The sequence below is a fragment of the Hyalella azteca genome, unplaced genomic scaffold, assembly GCF_000764305.2.
Source record: "Hyalella azteca isolate HAZT.00-mixed unplaced genomic scaffold, Hazt_2.0.2 contig3122, whole genome shotgun sequence".
Lineage (NCBI taxonomy): Eukaryota > Metazoa > Arthropoda > Malacostraca > Amphipoda > Hyalellidae > Hyalella > Hyalella azteca.
Genome location: NW_025933375.1, coordinates 186444 through 207200, shown reverse-complemented (window position 1 = coordinate 207200; position 20757 = coordinate 186444). Strand labels below are relative to the sequence as shown.

The 20757-nt window shown below is 36.7% G+C and overlaps 1 protein-coding gene across 1 annotated transcript in view; it reads right to left on the bottom strand.

Moving 5' to 3' along the window:
• Window positions 1–9608, bottom strand: part of LOC108674297 — a 45357-nt gene extending 35749 nt beyond the window's left edge. The window contains exon 1 of the mRNA XM_018162233.2: window positions 9450–9608. The gene's annotated coding sequence lies outside the window, so the exon portion shown is untranslated. The remainder of the gene's footprint in view (window positions 1–9449) is intronic.
• Window positions 9609–20757: the final 11149 nt, after the last annotated feature.

Here is a 20757-nt window from a genome sequence, read left to right as displayed (position 1 = left end):
CTAAAGTTCCTGCTAAAATAGAGACTATAAGCTCTTTTGGGGCATGGGAATAGGCATGCAAAGACTTTTTGCTATTGACAGCAATGACCTTCCTAATTCAGTATACTGTAAGCCACTGCATTCGTGAAGACCTTGGATTTCAACATAAAATCGATGACTATTACGTCAGACCCATCGCATATCCGATCGAAAACTTGAATGCTGATGATTTGTCTTGTTAAATTAACCCGTTTATTACATTGATGCTCATTTTGTCGTAGACAATAAATAATATTGAACACTTTGATTCTCTCAGCCAGTTCTCTCTCACGAATTCTTTCTTGTAGTCTGCTCCGACAAGGTCCGAGTTACCGGTATTAGGTGTTAGCGCTGCCACACGCCAGCCATCATGAGCAGAACAGCCTGTAAACTAGCATTTTACGTTATTGAAATCTAGGGCTGATGGTCCATTGTAGCAATAATGGCTGTAAACGGACGCTGAAGCTGCAGTGAACAAGTGCTGTGAAATACGAAAATTTGTGCACAAGATGCGTATAAGTTTAAATTTTCGACCAATTGTAATTAAATTATATATCCCGACTTAAGGTAGCGTGACTCGCGGGTAGGCGGATAGATATCCAACATTATTTCGATTTTGAAATATCTTGATAAAAGATCAGGATTTTCCGCAGCCACAAGTCGGAACAACTCAAGCGGTGTCAGGAGCACTTCATACACACCACATCCAGTGAACAGATTTGCGTATGGCTTTAGTTCTATATAAACCTTAGTTTATTATCAAATTTGACCACAAAACACGTAAATATTTAATTGTTTACCACTCAAAAACAATGTCAAAACGCTTTGATCATGTAATCAAATTATTAGGACTGTTTTAGGTAGTTCGGGGGGTACACTAGACATATATTCGTACACTAGGCATATATATAGCTTAGGTACGCTAGACATATATTCGTGTATATAACACAAGGCTGTTCGTGATTCGCCAGACTTAACTCTTCAAATGAGACTGAGACAATGGTTATCGGTAACGATAATAATTTATTGGTCTTCCATATATACTTGATTTGCATATGTAGATACTGACCTTTAGTTTTAGTATAAGTGCAGTATTTAATATAAGTTTGATTAAAGGCCAGGGCATGCTTTTCATTAACAATCTCCTTATTCGTTTTTTTCAATGAGTCAAACAAAATTTCTTGCTTCAAATTGTATCCACAATACCCTTGATTTGTATTACTGTCATTTCCAAAAGTTCAATTTCAAGTTTTGCAAAACCTTCATCTGCTTGATAATGAAAATTGTATTTTCAGAACGTCACAATCAATTAAATTGTCATTAGGTAACCTACTTTTTGATCTCACGGCGCCAGCAAGAAATTTTGTTCGACTAATTGAAAAAACGAATATGAAGATTATTAATAAAAAGTATGAACTGGTCTTTAATCAAACTTGCATAAAAAAACTTTAGCCAAATTAAATGAAAATTTAGTCGAAGTGCAGTATCGTTTGTTTACTAAAATTTAAGGAGTTACAAATCAGAGTCTTTAGTCGATGGTATCAGTCAATGTGATATATTTTAAGGCCTTTTTACAACACTTCTCTTTAACTTCCCTTCTTGTCTGTTTGTTTGTTTGTCTGTCTGTCTGTCTGTCTGTCTGCTACAAATCTTGTAATCGAAATTTAATACACTTCTACTTATCCCATTGATCTGAAATTTTGCACACTTGTGTAAAAGTAGAGACAATGCATGAATCAAATGTCAAAATAAATTATTTTAAAAATTGAATTATTTTTTTCAAAATTAAAAAAATTGAAAAAATATATTTTGTCAGCTCCAAATCTTATAACTGATATTTGACACACTTTTACCTGTCTAATTGATCTGAAATTTTGCACACATGTGTAAAGTCAGAGGCAATGCATGAATCAATTAACAGAATAAATAATTTTGAAAAAAAAATTATAGATTAAAAAAAATTTATAGGTATATATTAAAAAAATTGAAAAGTTAATTTTTTTTAATTTCTGAAACTTAGATGAGAAATTCATTGTACATCTGTAAGATTGGAGATACTTGATTCTTTGGAAGTGTTGTCTTTAAAAAGTAATTTTTAAACGTATTTTATTTATGACATTAAAAGCACTTGACTTGGATAACGCGTGCAATGCACGTAACACAAGCAGCGCCTGGAGCAATCCCTGCTCAGCGCATGCACTGCACGTAACACAAGCGGCGCCTGAAGCAATTCATGCTCAGCGCATGCAATGCACGTAACACAAGCGGTGCCTGCAGCAATCCTTGCTCAGCGCATGCAATGCACGTAACACAAGCGGCGCCTGCAGCAATCCTTGCTCAGCGCGTGCACTGCACGTAACACAAGCGGTGCCTGCAGCAATCCTGCACAGTGCGTGCAATGCACGTAACACAAGCGGTGCCTGCAGCAATCCTTGCTCAGCGCGTGCAATGCACGTAACACAAGCGGCGCCTGCAGCAATCCTTGCTCAGCGCGTGCACTGCACGTAACACAAGCGGCGCCTGCAGCAATCCTTGCTCAGCGCGTGCAGTGCACGTAACACAAGCGGTGCTTGAAGCAATTCATGCGCACCACATTGCCAAATTATTGCATGTACTACATTATGCATGCAGCAGTCAACGGCCCCCCTACGTCGGCGCGGTTCTATTCTGCTGTACAACTCACAAACTTCCTGTTGTGTTCCTGCCTTTTGTGCCACTTCTTTATCTCTTGTCTACGCCCGCAGGTGCAGGTGATGACAATCGTGAAAAATTTACGCGTCATTTTAAAAGAAAATGGAAGGAGAAAAGAAAACTAGCATTCCAGAGGATTGTTTGAAAAATGGCATAGTACAAGAAAAGGAAATTGAGTGCGGGGACTGAGCTAAAATATGAATAATATAGTTAAAAAACGGAATCTACTTTTCCTCTGCAGTTGCTGTAATTTGATCTGAATTGAAATTTACCAAGATCAGCTAGCTATCATTCAACTACGCTTCATGGTTTGCGATGTAGATGTCCCGTGTCCTAAAATTAGCGAACTTGTAGATATTGTTAGAAGATGACTTGATCTATCACCTACCGGTACAAGTTTGAACTTTGAGAATAGCATCTGCGTCAAAAACTTACATCTCTATAGACTATATAAATTTGCAGGCCGTTGGTCAAAGATCAGGCTGATCAAGTGAACTCGGCATCGAAACGCTTCACGCACATCGCAGGGGCTCGGTAGGCTACAACTCCTGTATCACACGACGGTTACCAAAAGAAGCTTAATTTAAAATATGGGATAAATAATTTTTATGGGTTGTTCACAGCACGGCTCTGAAGATTGCCTTACATGCTGAGCTCTGAACTTGGGTAGTTACTAGCTACACTGTCAACAAAGATATTTATTAAAACTACAAGGAATATTCAGCGTGAATAATTTCACGAATATGTGATTAAGCAAGGTATTCTCACAAATTCCGTGCTCCATTCGTTGACAGATAGCTTAATAACCTTTTATCTTCTCTTTTAATAAAGATTGCGGGGAAAGTAAGCAAAGGCCCCGGCAATGCGGAAGACTTTTTCTTAGAGTGAAGTTATGGATTGCATCACGGCTGCGCACGGAAGACATCGATGAGAGTTCGAGGCTTGCATGTCTTGCAATACAATGTTTTTTCCTGTATCTTACGTCTAGCCGGCGCTGTCACGCTACATTGACTTCGTAACACCTCGTATAACTGTCGCCATTGGGAGGGGGAAAGATTATCCGCTTTATCGACAATGCGCAATTTTTCATTAAATAACATTTGAAAATATAATAATCCGAATTGCATTTTTTGAAATCGATCTTAGACTGAATAATCTTTGAATTGGGATACAAAAAGCGGAACATTTAACAGCCTACCAAAGTAACGGCATCTGGAGAAGACAGAAGTGGTACTACTTTAATTTTTGATAATGATCGAAATGATAATGCTTGCTGATCGACCAATTTGTGACTTATTTCCTAAAATTGAATAGCTGAGGAAATACCAAGAAAATTCACTATATTTTTAATTAAAACAGCAGTTATAATGTAAGAAAATTTTAATTAAGATACATCGAATTTGTTTGCAATTTTTTGCCATTCAATTTATGACAACGGTTGAAGGAATCAAGTACCCTTAATAAATGATAAATTATTTCTATTTAATTAAACATGATGAATGGCAAGAGAACCAAATCTCTGGATATAAGTAGTATCACGATACAAATGAAAATTTAGAAAAATAAATTGATCACGGCCTGATTTTTGAGGTAGTATACATGGAGTAAATACAGCAATGATGTCGGAGGGGATTAAGCTCGTGGTATGGGCCGTTGAGTTAGTCGGTCTGCTTGAAGCCTATCAATAGTTAAACTTCTCGCCCCGAGATCTGAACAACTTACTTATGCAGTCGCGCTCCACACTTGTGCCCTGGTGGCAGTATTACCGGCGGCCATCCCCTGGCCTCCCAAACACAACCGCTAAATTAAATGGGGAAATTCGACGCTTTTAACTGAGGCCGCTGAAGTGGAAATAATTAAGGTACACTATGCATTGGGACGTATAAATGATTAATCTGGGTTTATTTTCATTTGACGTCATTGAGAGAATGCGTCACCGCAAACCTGCAATGCACAATGCATGTAGAACTCAAATTGTGAACTCGCCTGACACATGAATACAATTTAATTAATAATTCATTCATAAGCTCTTCATTTATCTATAATGTTCACATGGTAGAGAACTCTAAAAGTTGATAATTATACACTTGTTTTGTTTTTACTGTAGCGCCAAACGAAGTAATCAAAGTTGTGCCACAAATACACATTTCTATCCTTACGAAATTATGGCCTCCTCTCAGTTTTGTTCGTCCTGTATGGCATTGAAGTTCAACAGCTCAATATTTCATCTTTTTACGGCCCACAAATCTCTTGAAAGTACAGTCATCATAAATTTTAGTGACAATAATATCGAGGTGTGGATATCTTCATCCAGTTCCCTCTTGCTCGTAATTAAAATTCAGGAATTCAGAATGCCTCCTTGATGGTAAAGTCTAAGGAAATGCCTAGTCGATATTGAGAATATCAGCTTCCTATACTAAGACTCGAGAAGTTCTTCCGCCGAGTTCTTCTTAAGAAAACTTTTGGGATTACCAATGTGAGACGAAGGCGCGCGCATCGCTATATATATTTTTTACATATAAATACATGCAATTCTATGGTTAATGTGCATGCGCCCGTTGTTAACGATGTTAAAACGCCTAATTATATTTATTAGCGATATGATAAAATACAGACATAAGCATTCTATGATGAATCACGCTATGATATTGCAGTAACATAATATTAATATATTTTATATCAGCAACGTCATATTATTTAAGTCATTGTAAACATTGAGACGCGTGAGTGTAACGAGCGTCTCTCAGCTGGATAATTACCCACGTCGTCTCTACTCTGTATTTGTTGCCTCTACAATCATTCACAAATATTGTTCCAAATCCTAACGGCAACTGTCACCAGCATTGGTCGTATCGCACTGATTTGCAAATTTTGTTTCTGTACGCCGATGATGACAAACGATATTTTCTCTATTGTGAACATTATTATATCATTTGGATGTCCAGTCTTGAGGACGTCATTGAGGCAGTGCATTGAATTGTCATGCAACATTAGAAGGGTTTCATTGAACTTCTAGAAGTTCCTGGAAAAATGTAGATGGAATGCAGAATTAATTGCTTTGAAAACAATTTTCTGGGACCAATTCACACCAAAAATTCACACGCCCTCTGTAATTAGATGAATTAAATACTGTACTGAAATAACGAAAATGTACCGATTTAGTGCGAAAATGTGCAACTCCGTAAACTATTTTTTTTTAATCGACAGGATACCAAGAAATTAGTGACTTCAAAGATGAAAAATCATAACGAATATTTTTGATCGCATTTATTGTTGCGTCAAATTTCACTGAATATTATGAAAAAAATATAATGTGCGCAATGTCACAACGATGGTCGTTCGAACAAGTTTGAAACGTACAAATACCGAAATTTCACTCAAAATAACTTGAATGTTGAAAAAATTTTTACGTCGAAGGAAGCCTAAGGCTCTGCCACCGGACCCGAGGAGACGCACAGTATTTGCCCGAGTATTTGCCATCGACGCTGAGGCTGAGTGCTACCGGGGGGCCTAGACAGGAGTATTGGGCGGACGGGGATCCGGTAACACAAGACAATACTCACACGTGCAGATACTGACAATACTCACATCTGGATTATAGGATATTCTGATTTGTGCCAACCTATTACAACCATGACGACGCTTGAATATAATAATCCTGACAGAGCTTGACAATCCTTACGATAGTCGTCAATGATAATGACAACAGCACCGTTTTATCCTTGTGATCTCTCAAGAACCATGAGAGATCACCAGGATAATACGGTGCTGATATTGCCGATATAGAGAGACTGCTTGTTATATAATGCAATTATTATCACATGACATGCAGCATGTTCAAAAGCATATATTAGATTCTTTAATAAAGTTTTTATATAATCGAGCCTTACGGTCATAGATATATTTCGTTTCAAAAGTTGGTTTGGAATGAAACGGTGTTTGTCAAAGTCTGTGGCCGTGCACGTAGTATGAATTTCACAAAGTATTGTATTGTTTTATCTTAATTTATCGTTCGAACTTTAAATGCCTGAGATTTTGAGTCATGTAGAAAAGTTAAATTCGTTGAATGTAGCGAAACACATCATTATCGAATCAAAAGAACTTCGTTTTTAGGACTGCTTGTTCATCGACTGTAAAATTTAATTCAAACTCATACGCTTTAACTGGCGAATGGAATATAATTTAAAGCGGAGAACATTTGTGCATTATGTCCATTGTTATATAATTCATTAAATCTTTAATCAATGACAGGAGTTTAATGGTAGGAAGAGGGTTTAAGAAATGTGAGTGCATTTCATGACCTAAAAAATTTCGTTTGATATGATTATGAAAATGTGAGAAATAAAAAAATACTAGAATAATATGAATATATATAGTTAGTGAAAATCAAATAACATAAAATCGGCCTCTCACGAAGAAAATTGATGTAGTTTTCTAAACAATACAGAAGGCACATTGTATAGTTCAACATGGCTGAATTACTTACTGTGTTGTTACATCATTAATACGATTAATAATTTTATTGGTGAGCTGAACCGAGGAATCTCATGAGGGTTTCATTGTGGAATGAAATTAAACTGGAGTCTAACACACCAAAGCCATAAAAATCATAAACATTTATGAAAATCAAAAATTTTTCAATAGAAAGTCGGGTATTTTTCTTCACGTCTGTAAAGATTTCAAATGAATATCATACGACGGATTTTATATGTAGAGATCTTATAATCACGTTAATTGCAATGCCTACCCATAAATGAGGTTCTTGAATAGAAATTAGTGAATCTTCGTTCGATTTAAATGCACTTACATAAACAGAACTGATTATAAATCCTAACATGATAAGCTAAGAATCAATAAAATCATTGCCAGATCCTTGATAGGTAAGGAAACCAGTTCTAGATAAAGATGCATTTTGATACTCCACGGAGATGACATCCACATTTAACTTACTCGTATCGTGTGCCAGTCTCGAAAATATAGTCCACGGAAATTGCTCTCGATATTTAACTTACTTTGGTGGTATGCGAGTTTCAAGCCCTTGATTAGAGCTATAAATATACTAGAAAACATATCAAATTGATATATATGCCAAATTGAATCTATTTTCAGTGCGGAATAAGAAAATTTAAAATCAATTCTAATCATTGGGAAATGAACTTATTTAAAATTTTTAGGCTGTATTTTTCGCTTGCACCCCAAAATCATACTTTCATTCTCTTGAATTTCAAAGCAGTATAACTAAAACTAAGCCATTATTTCCTTTGTGAATAGAATATGCAAGAATGGAAAGATTCATTCGTCTTTGGTGAAATCATCCCTTGCAGAAGCAGCCCGGCTACCCACCACAATCACACCACGCCATATTCTTTATTAAGTCACAAAGAGAAAATTTTGCTCCAAGTTGTTTCTTTGTCTTTAATGAATGAAAAGGAGAAAGTTTAACTTCCAATTATTCATCATGTCTAAAGAAATGAAAATGTAAAATTTTCGCCCCCAAATTATTTGTTGGTTGTAAATGAATGAAAGTAAGAAAGTTTTGCTCCAAATTATTCGTCAGGTTTTAATAAATGAAAATGAAAAAGTATCTCTTCGAATTAATCGTCATTTGTTAATTTATGAAAAGGAGAAAGTCTCGTTCTAAATTATTTGTCAGGTTTTAATAAATGAAACGGAGGAAGTTTCACTCAAAAATTTTCGCCAGTCTATTACAAATTACAAGGAGAAAGTTTAGCTCCTTATTAATTGTCAGGTTTTAATAAATGAAACGGAGAAAGTTTCACTCCAAAATTTTCGCCAGTCTATTACAAATTACAAGGAGAAAGTTTAGCTCCGAATTATTCGTCAGGCTTTAATAATTCAGAAGGAGAAAGTTCGTGCAACTCGGTCGACGCTCGGCTTGAATTTACCGTCAATCTCTACGCTGGTTAATTATTCACCAATAATGAGCGTTTTAATTAATTGGGAGCTGTAAAATTGTCGTTAGTATTCAAATTGGGGACAAGTGACTCATCATAAGACGATGAGTCAATTATTTACCTCTGTTATTAGTGTATGATTCATAAAATTTTGTTCAACCTAAGTCGCCAAGTAAAATAAAATTAATATGGTCCAGCGCCTTTTTGCTGAACAAAAACAAATTTGGTTATTTATATTTAATTAGTGATTGATTTAAATATTTTTGCTCGTATGGCAGAGCAACAATTCGATAAAAACCATTGTCGAGAAAAATACATGTCTGTCTTAATCAAGGAAATTGTTCAGATTTATTCAAAAATACTAATTACTTCTCTCGAATAAAACTGAAATTAATGGTGCTTTTTTGAGCGAATCAATAGGATTATATTTATTTTAGTATTCAAGGATTTATTCCAGGATGACAATCTTTCCTATTTGGGAACAAAAAAAAAAAGAATATTAATTAGTAGGAACCGGAATAAATAATTTAAACTGGGCCAAAACCGGGTGACTGGACCAGTTTTGGCAGGTCAACTAATTACGTAATCCGCCATGGACACGCAGAGCCATTATCAAGAGTTTCATAGATAATTTTAAAATCATTTAAAATTAAATTTTAATTATAAATAATTAAACTACTGAATGAAACCTTAGTAAATCCAAACAACAACTTTGGGTTTCTCCAGTAATACATTAAAAGTTAAAAATTCTGTTATACATCGTTTTAAATTATTTCTTTCAGTAAAGAATATTTCGACAATCTAATTTTACATCAAGTTGCTTACCTTCAAATGACACCTAAAGATCGAAGACGTCTTCCTTAACCTCGATTTTTAATTAAGCAGAAGTTGAGATGAACACGAAACTTTTGTTCAAATTGAAACGTGATTCTTAACTTCAGAATTTCTCGTGTCGAATTATTTTAGTATTTTGTTGACAACCAAAGCAAATAATTTTTCAACATATATCTTGAGCTTTAAAAATATATTTTGCCCCAATATGCATGCGCGTCAATAAATTACTTCATGATTTCTTCGGTATGACGAAATTCACATCGAAGGATGCTCATCGCACGCTTCAGTATCTGCCAGGCGGCTTTGCTGAAATCAGTTTTCAAAAGTATTTGTTTGTGTGCCTTTTATCTAAACTACCACAACACTCTTCACGTATGAGTACATTTTAAAATTTAGATATTTTCATCAGTTCGAAATATAAGCGACTGCGGTGAAAAACTGAAGCAATTTCAACAGGGATCGCACGTGGCACGCAGGGTCGAGGGCAGCTGGCACGAGCGGATCCTGACGCACACCTCCCCACGTGACGGCCCGTGGGCAACTGAGGGGCGCGTTGCTCACGAGAAATCGAGGGTGAGTAGAGCCTATTGACCGAGCGAGGTCCGCCCTTGGTCGCTAAATCTTGGAGCCGCCACGCCTACGGACGAACACGCCTCTTGTTCACGAAATTGCCCGGGCACGGGCCCGCTGACCATGCCCCTAAAGTCAATTAAAATGCACTTTGGATTGCAAAGCCTGCTCTGGGCAATCGTAATTACCGAGTCATTATTATATGAACCATAAATAATGATACCAACAAGGTGTTTGGCATACAAGCCACCGTTGATGATTGCACGTTAATACCAATTATTCAAACATTTTTTAAGTTCCTTGGTCTACAGATATAAAATAAGAGAATCATTATTTTTGTCTAATGTTAAGCGCATAAAATTCTTATCAAAAGACTTTCACTCGAAAATTTAGATCAATAACCAAATTCCCAAAACCTCTTTAATAAATTAAAATGTAGCTTTATAAATAATTTATATTACTGAAAAAATATTTATTCAATTTGGTAAATAAAATTTGCTTTGATGGTTCATGAATGTTAAGTTGCTCGAAGTTTATGTCTTTATAGGCCGTGATGAAAGCATAGGTCCTGTGCAATATGCTTGCAGTTATGATTTACAGTAGTGACTTGGGAGAAGGTGATGGTGATTTCCTCACATTACCGCTTTCGATGCTCTATTTCGGTCTTGCGTATCATGCGATTTTTTGTTTTTGGTAGGTTAAGATGAGGATTGAGCCTTAGGCTTCGATTGAGCTTTCAACTACGTTGCGATGTTTACTACTACATCTTTGTTTACCATTCATCATGGAAGGCGTTATAGCAAGCGGAACGTAGATGCATATCAATGCACCAAATAATGTCAGTAAATTGATACACCGACGCACTAAACAATATCAACAAGTTGATGTATCAATGCACCAAGCAATGTCAACAAGTCTATGCATTGATGCACCAAATAACATCGACACGTAGATGTATGAATGCACCGAAATAAGTCAACTACGCACCAAACATTGTCAACAAGTTGATGTATCAATGCACCAAATAACATCAAAACGTAAATGTATGAACGCACAAAAGGAGTCACCAAGTTGATATATGAATGCACCAAAACACAACCTGTCACCCAAGCACGGCAAGGCCAAACCCCCGGCTGTGACCAGCCGTAATTTTAACACCGAGCGCGGCGAGCCGACACTACAGCAGTCGCTTTAATGCTCGTCTCGTATCTTGGCTGCAGTCCAGCTATCAATCTCACGACCAAGGAATCGTGATAGATCTTCTCTCATATTGATTACCAAACTTCACTGCCGCCAGAACAGAGCCTATTTTTCAGCCTGACGATCCTGGTCACTCTTTCATAAATCAAGGGTTGTTAATCGGCGTGCATGTTTGGCGTATGGATGGCCACCTATAGTTCACCGATGATTTTTACTGGGTGAAATTCCAGAGTTTCTAGTCTCCGAGAAATTGGCTATCCACTACATTCTGGCAAGCCATGAGAATTTTTTTAATGCACAGGGCAAGGTTGTTTGTGTGGGTTGATCAAGATTGGGAAAGGAATATTTAGGATGCTGGAGATGAGACGGAAGTGTATAGAAGTCGTTTATTTGATTGCGATGTTTACATTTACTCTGATTGAATAAATTGTAATTAGTAATCATCATAGATTGAAAGTCAAACGCAAAAACATCCAGTTTGAAGAACATAAATTATTTTAACCATAATGTTTGGACATTTCTAATAAATAATTATTTAACAAAAATTAAAAAAGTAATTACTCACCATAGTGGATTAAAGAAAATTACTACCAATAAAGGAAACAGGAGTAAATTAAAAAAGATCCATTTATTAAGCTATCTGTGACAAACTTGCATGAAGAGATAAATTTAGATGGACTGATAAATAAGTTTTCAGCATACTATCTTACTTGCCAAATTAGTAATACAGTAGGATATACACGGAAATTTTTAATTAAAAACATTTTAAATACAAAATCTTATATAAATTCTAAAATTTTTTCGGCCATTGCAGAAAAACCCGAAACGTTTAAGAGTTTAAAGTTTTTTTTCCGATTTAACATTACAGAAGCAAGCGAAAAATTACTGTAACATCAGGCGTTTCCCAAAGCCTTCTGAATAAACAATTTTCTATCACAAATATTACGTATGAAAATCATTGTTGAAGATTTAAGAAAATAAAACTAATGAAGTAAAGGAAATATGTCAGAACCAACGAAACATTGATGATGGAAATATAGCCTAAATGAAAATGATACGGGATGAATACTCGAATATGTTTTAAATTAGTAATAAATCGCTGACAGAATAGGTTCGGCAAAAACGGAATATTCACGAGAAAAAATCTTACACCAGAAGAATTTAACTGTAAAGAACTAATGTAAAATAATATTAAACTTGACATTACTTATCATTCTTCTGCATTCGAATTTCTCGAGGCTAGTGGTCAAGCGGAGGAAAGTCTTCAAGAAGTCCACGGACGCCGTACGCCCAAATCCGCGCTGACGTTCCTTAACACAATTGCCAGGGGCTGCGATATCGTCCGTAATGTGACCCGATACCGCGTCGCTCTGAGTTTTGCAACCATTCCCAAGATCCAAATTTAACATTCACTCAAAAATAGTAACAAATATCATGATTTTGTCTCTTGAAAAAGTAACCAACGAAAGAACCATATTTTTCATTCACTCAAAAAGAGCAACGAAAGAACCAAATTTTACATTTACTCAAATAGAGTAACAAATATCATGATTTTGTCCCTTTAAAAGAGTACCTAACCAACGAAAGAACAAAATTTTTCCTTCACTCAAAAAGAGCCACAAATATCATGATTTTGTCCCTTGAAAAGAGTAACCAACGAAAGACCAATTTTACCTTCACTCAAAAATAGCCACAAATATCATGATTTTGTCCCTTGAAAAGAGTAACCAACGAAAGACCAATTTTACCTTCACTCAAAAATAGCCACAAAAATGAAAAGAATAACCAACGATAGAAACGCGACGTATTTGTTCAAGCGTTACTGATGAATGATATGATTTAATTAAGGTAATTCTTCGAAGCAATGTAAGTTATCTGACAGGATACCGCGTCACCTGAGTTATGCAACCATTCTTAAGAGCCAACAACTTTACATTCACTAAAAATATCAACAAATGTCATGATGATGTGCAAAAATGTGCCTTAGGAGGGGAAAACCTGCCCAAAGCATTAGTTCATGCGCAAATGTTGAAAAATAAGATTCATTATACCTCTAGAATGAATGAATGAAGAGAGAAGCAATATTTAGTAAGTAATTGAGTATAACACAATATCACATAAGTTATCGAGTAGGAGGCAGAAGAATTTATACATGTACGAGCAATAGTGCGCATATAGAGAACAATTGCATATATACAAATATTTAGAGTAGAAAACAATTGCATATACAGTATACAAACATGGAATACAGTGGGAAGTAATATTTGATAGGAAAAAGAGAGGGATGTATAAAAGACAAACGATAGAGTGGGCAGCAATGACGAGTATCCTACTCGTCATTGTAGACTCGTAGACTATAAGAGAGATGCAGCAAATGAAGCCAAAGGTTCGGTCTACGAGGCGCCGCCGAGAGACAGGCCTCACACCATCAGTCATAAGCGGCGACGTCAATTATCCCCTCGGAGGTCAGCTTGATGCTCAGCAAATACGCCGTAAAACAGAAATATGCCAGCACTTCCTAGTAGTGTTTCCTATCACACAAAATGTGATAACCCGAACGAAATGTACATCAAAGTTCGGCTGAAAATGTACATACAGTCAAGAAGATTGAAGTGTTATTGCATTTCTATCAATAATAATTAAAAATTTACGAGTATGCCGCTCAAACGATGGAATGAACTGGTATCAGGTTCCTAAGATTGATGAGTGTTAGAGACGCAAGTGTAAGTCGAGCTAACGACTGCAAATAAATGTTCATTTGTATTTCGGAGCCTTGAGAAGTTATCCATGCTATCATATCTCATTGTCATATATCTTTGATCCACAAATATTTTTATTGAAGAATTAGTTCTTAATTACGTCTGTAATGGGCGTTCAGCTGGAGGGAAGTTCTCTCTCGGTCATCAGCAAATACTGCTCGGTGTATTTGGTTGAAGGATTGGCTCTTTCCTGATCAAAACAGGCTTGGGGTTAGGGGTCGGCGAACGAAGCAGTAAACATAAGTAGTCAATGTTTCAAATACTTCCTGCCCTACGAACATTAGTTTATTCATTTCAGAAATTATCTACTGTCGAAATTTTTTGAACCTTCATGTAAACCTTTATTTAAATGATGTTCTTTTGTTTGTTACGTAGGAAGAAGTGAATCCCAAGATTTTTAGGGTCCTGAAAAAATGTTGATTTTCGATATAAATGAAAGACTAAACATTATCCTGGCGATAAGAGTGTAAGTGGTTTAGCTTAACTCCTCGGGAGGCTAACCGATGTTGACTACCAAGTGTCCACGCCCTGAAACGCTTACGTCGGCAAATTTGAGACACTTCACACGTACCTCGGCAACCACTTGTCCGGTCGCATGTTACTTGCCGAGAACACTTGTCCGGTCGCATGTTTGGCTCCACGCTCACATTCTAACAAATAATCACAGTATACTTAATTATGAAGTTAAAAGTGTTTAAATAATCAGTAAATAAATGATATAAGTTAATCATAAATTTGTGATGATTCATGTAATGACTGTAAGATTGTTGGTGTATATAAAAGTAATTATGATTTTTCATAGATATAATCAACAGTAAACTATAAAAGTTCATTCTAAAAAAAACTGCCAGCCTTCAAAAACTTCATTCTAAAAAAACAGCCTAATTGACTAGAGACATTATTTCTTGAAAAATGCAAATGTTACACAAATATACCACAAGTTCAAGCTGTGAGATTTTCATGCAGAAAAATTATTAAGAGAACATAGTCTAACACTTACCCGTCTATTTAATCGGCATGTATGCTGATGAAATTTCTCGCCGCTGCAAAAAGTCCTAATTTTTTTAGGTGTATCTAAAGCGTATACTCGTAAAAACTCTATATAAAAGAAAAAAACTGTTCCAGACCCGCGATGCGTATCCAGAGCTGCGATATCGACGCTACAACACACGATTGCCACTATAGTTTAGAATTCAATCCCACAACAGACGCTTCTTAACAAAGCTTCTGCAGTGCGGGTTATGGAGTGGAATTAGAAAGCATTTGTCGTGCGTGGCACAAGCATCAACAACTCGAAGAATAATCTCGACCTTATTTCGTAAGCAGAATGTTCAGAGCCAGAATGTTTCGCATGCATGGTGCTGTAACGAAATAGCTTTTAAGAGAAAAACAATTTAAAATATTATATTAATTTTTCCTGCTAAAATAGCAACGAAATATCAAGTAAAACAGATCATTGCATGTCACATAATTTTGAGATAAGAATTATAGTGATCGTACATGCTAATCAATAAAAGATTAATTATGGATAACAGCATATCGTAAATGTAGAGTTTACCGGGGCCGGATGTCTGATATTTCCTCCAATATAGTCAAGGGCTGAAAAGCGTCGGAATTGCTTCATAAAAAAACAGTAATTTCCCTTTAAAAGGAAAAGAGTTTATTCGGTTAAATTTGATGATGGGGTGATGAGAATTGTTCAAAGAAAGAACGACAATTAACTAAAACGACAATTAACTAAAAAGTGGTAAAGTATACATCGTTTTTGCACTACGTACATTAAAAAGAGGCAGCATCATTAACATCTAAACTCAGGACGCGCAAATACAAGATTCTGCTCCAGCTGCCCAACGTTATTTTGTTAAAGGGTAAAAAGTTTAATAATGACAAAATGAATGGAATGAAGTTGTCTAATATAAGGATTATTTTGTGTAGGTTAATTACTGTTCAATACTTCAAACTTGCTAACACGGTATACCTTGCCATATCCACACATTTGAGACTGTTGTCTTTTTTCAATAATGCAAGGATCGAAACTAACAATCGTATAACCGCGCCAGTTTTCCTCATCCAATTGAATACTTTATACTTCGGTTCAAAACAGTGGCGTCACATAGGCCTAAGTTAGGAGGGCTTCAGCCCCCCTAAAATATTCTTCAGCCCCTTGCATGATCTTACGTTCAAGACAATGTGGCTTTCATATAGGCTTAAATAAATAATTATGCAACCACTTATTATTAACTTACATATAATCATAGATCATAGAGGGCTTAGCCCCATGTACTTTATATAGGCGGGTTTCAGACGCAGCAAATATTCCTAAGCACCTGAATAGTTTTACGATCAATACTATTTGACCTGCGCAGAAGCTTTAATAAATAACTTTAAAACCAGTAATTATTAACTTATTCATGATCATATATGATGAACCTAGTGACACCTTCAAAGTACACAGGAAGCTGTCTTCTATACAGCGCCAGCATTTAACGGAGTCCCCGGTGAGGCTTGGCCTAGGCTTACCCAAGGGGAGGCCAAAAGTCGCTTGCATTTGTCAGTCGCTGGGGAGGCCAAAGAGGCAAATAAAGCAAGAGCGTCACGAGAGCACTCGCGCTCAGCCTGAAGAGCCTCGGCGCCTCTTAACTCTAATTAAAAATGACGCACTTCACTCAATACGCTCCTCTGACACGCCCTATTGCGCGCAATTTTCATGCAAACCTTTACATTCTTCATGATACATTTTAGAATTATTTTTTATTATAAACTTTTGCGCGTTATATACATAATTCAGTGGTTGGAAATCTTTTTATGACTATACGCGTGTGTCTTGTATTGTTTTATATTCTGTTTAATTTCGCTGGCATATATTTTTAGCAACTTATCTTCTTCGTCTGCACAGTTTGTGTTCTTCTTTGTAATGGTCGGACTGCTACTATCGATTTAATCTATATTGTTTAGGTGCTCGTTTCTTACCTTCTTATTTCAGTTCGCGTTAATTGTATCCATAAATTTGTTAAAGGAATTCCTGGAATAAAAATAAAACGGTAGCTGCATAGTGTCTTATTGATATGAATGAAACGAATACGAATGAAGAATCAAAGGTGAAAAGGGAAATTCAACTCAGTTGAACATGACCTCAGAGGGACATCGCTGCGAAATATCTGACTTTATTGAATTGATTTACGGCAAAGGTGCTTGCCGAAATGCCATGTGAGTGTAAAATTTATACGGGAGAGAAACCAAAACTTGTTCGTTGAAATGCCAGAAAATATTTCTTTGAAATTTTATCTCAATTCTTGAACTGTTCTGAAAAAATTCATAACAAATTCTCGCGAAATTTTCCAGTTTTTTGTGATAGAAAATGCAATCTAAAAAAATTTCACTCTAATGATGCAATGATAAAGAATTCCACCGAAAGAGTGGCAAAATAAATGCACAAATCATAATATTGAGGAAATTGGAGCCATGAGTAAAAAAATCTTTGACTGACCTGCCAACTTGGATCAGGATGCTCCACACATGAGTAAAAAGAATATCGCTACAAGGACAAATCACACTTGTTTCTTTGAGTGCACAGCAGAGCAGTCAGCTAGTAGAGTAACGAAAGGCCGTGCCACCGACGGCCAACCATTGAACATGCGCCAATAAATTATGACCACGGATATTCCCTGGCCGAAATATAAGCGGCTAGGTTCAAGTCTTGCATTTCCCTAGGATGTTCCAGCCATGATTTTCAATTAGGAAGCTGTCGCGAACAGCGCTAGGTGCCGCCTCATTAAGCCTTTTGTCGGCCTACGTTTTTTACTTTTAACCTCGGACAACTTTAAGCGACCGTCCGACGCCTCAGAGCTTAACATCCTCGACTGGTCCTTTCGTTGAAAATTTACCCTTTGTAAATTTATTTTTCCGACAGCCGTAATGACTTGCGCTGGAAAATTTCATCCCCTTACCTTGATATATCGCTGAACCCATGACTGGCCTATCAGAGTGCCAAGCGCCAGTCAAAAATCGGTAATGAAAGGTGAACTTAATTCTACTTTTCCAGCACATGATTGCCGCATAAAAAAGTTTGCAGGCCCTTATTTATTACAGATTAAAATTGCTGCCAGGAAAACAAAAAAATTTCTACAGCTAGAATTATTAAGTAAAAAATTGCTACTCTTTACACCAATAAGGGAACTTTTTTATTTAAATTAGGGCATCGCTAGCGTCAAGAGACCACTGACAAAATACGCGTGTTCCGTGACTTGGTTCATCAAAAAGATCTTAATTTTGAGAAATTAATAGAATTGTATATATTATTATTCGCGTACTGCAATAATTCAATTAAATAGAATATAATGGCAAGATTATGCTACTAGTTCTATTTGAAAAAATATATAACTCAGTACTCACTGCAGTGAGTGACAGAGAGCGCATTTTCTTGTCTACGAAAACTTGAGGTCACGGACGGACGGACAGACGGACAGACAGACAGACGGACATGGCGAGCACAATAGTGCATTTTTCCATAAATGAGAAAATGCGCTAAAAACTATTTGAGCAAGTAAATAATCGGATCCTGCAATTTAACAACAATTCTGTAACAGATCCAAAAACGTAATATTCATTGCACTTACAGGTCTTCAAGAAGCCACACAATAACAACGCAAAATTTGGGGGTGGTGTCATTAAGTAATTAAGCTTAGTATTGCACCGTTGATGTTCAAAAGAGCCGAAATAAATTCATCAAGTCTTCAAAGCAGGATCGATATTGGCCGCTATAGTCGCATGGTCACGGAAGGTGTGGCTGTTTACTCATGAACTGCCGAGTCCTCCTTTGGTAAACTGACGAGTTGAGGAACAGCAAACGCGTGTCACTTATCAAATGAAGGCCAATGATGCCTGAACCCAGGGTAAATGTGACTAGCATTTGGTGTGACGCTAATATGGCACCTTTTTTGATTGGTTAAAGTAATTATGCGTTGAAGTAGCAGCTTCGAGTACAGAATGATATTATTTGTTATATGAGACATATCCGATCGGGTAAATCTGTTCAAGTTGTAAAAATTTAATAGAGAATGTTCAAAGACGTGCAATATGGATAATTCCAGGCTTGAAGGCAAGTCCTATGAAGAAAGATTAAAGAATATGAAGCTTCCAAGCCTCAGTTATCGACGTCTGCGTGGGGACCTCATTGAAGTATACAAGTATACTCATGGTTTACCACACTGCAGGTTTTTAAACCGATAGATGGTCAAACTTTAATTTTGTTGCACAATGCTTTCAACTGATAGAAATAGACTCGATGTTTATCGGATATTTAAACATTTACATCCTTGTGCAACTACTGAAATAAACTTGAATGTAATGCTGCAAGAAATCTATGTGATTTATCGGAATAATTAGCATTATCCGCAAGTTTTTCGACTGTCATATACCAACTCTCGTTGGTTTACAGCTGCCGTGAGTTGTAAACTTGACCAATACAACGTGGAACAGTCCAAACAAATTTTGCCTGCAATATGTAATAATTTACCCAGTCATAATATCTTATTGCCGAGCCAAACAAGATTATGCATACATTAGCCTAGGTCACCAAATTATTTGTTAGGGGGATGGCAAGAAGGCTAGGTGAGTAAGGCCTATGATGGGCCGAGTTATTTTGAGGAGGAAACAAAACAATTTGCGTCGCCGCGTGCAGGCCGCTAGAGGGCGTGGCGACCTAGACTGGCACAGCAGCCCAGGCTGGAAGTTTATCACCGGCACGCTGCACGACAAGCTATGGCTTCACTCACTGACCTTATTACTGGAAGCTTCCATACAGTGTAATTCACTGGCCGTATTACCGTCAAGCTCACATACAATGACATTCACTGCCTGTATTACCGTCAAGCTCATATGCAATGTCATTCACTACCTGTATTACCGTTAAGCTCACATACAATGTCATTCACTGACCTTATTACCGTCAAGCTCACATACAATGTCATTCACTGACCTTATTACCGTCAAGCTCACATACAATGTCATTCACTGACCTTATTACCGTCAAGCTCACATACAATGTCATTCACTGACCTTATTACCGNTGTGTAATAAGAGACAGATGTCATTCAGAGCCTGTATTAACGTCTAGCTCACATACAATGTCATTCACTGCCTGTATTACCGTAAATCTCACATACAATGTCATTCACTGCCTGTATTACCGTAAATCTCACATACAATGTCATTCACGGCCTGTATTACCGTCAAGCTCACATACAATGTCATTCACGGCCTGACATGTTGTATGCTTCAGTCACTGTACAAACCCTCAAGCTCACATACAATTGAATTCACTACATGACTCTGACCCTAGTTTGATAACATATCGTTTAATTTATCCTTGCGTCATCATCACCCTAATACCTGCAGAATATTTAATCTGTATATCTAAATTTCAGGTGTCGTTAGATGTCGCTGTAGATTCTCAAACGTGATGCTCGCTAGGTGGCTCGCATATGCTTTATATCGCGTCAGGCAATCGCAAATAATTATACTGATTTACGTGTAGCAATCGTTGCATCGAATTTGGGTAGCAAATGACATTTACATACCTCATGGGACCAAATAAACAAACTGGTTATTGTGCAAAATGGACATTGTGGCAGCGAGGAGGAACCAGAGTAACGTCGTAGATAATGAGCAAATAGAGAGTAGAGAAATATTTCACGTCAAATTATCTTATTTACGCACTCATTTTTGGCACAAAAAAATGTCATTGACTTCTATGAGAACGTATTTTATAA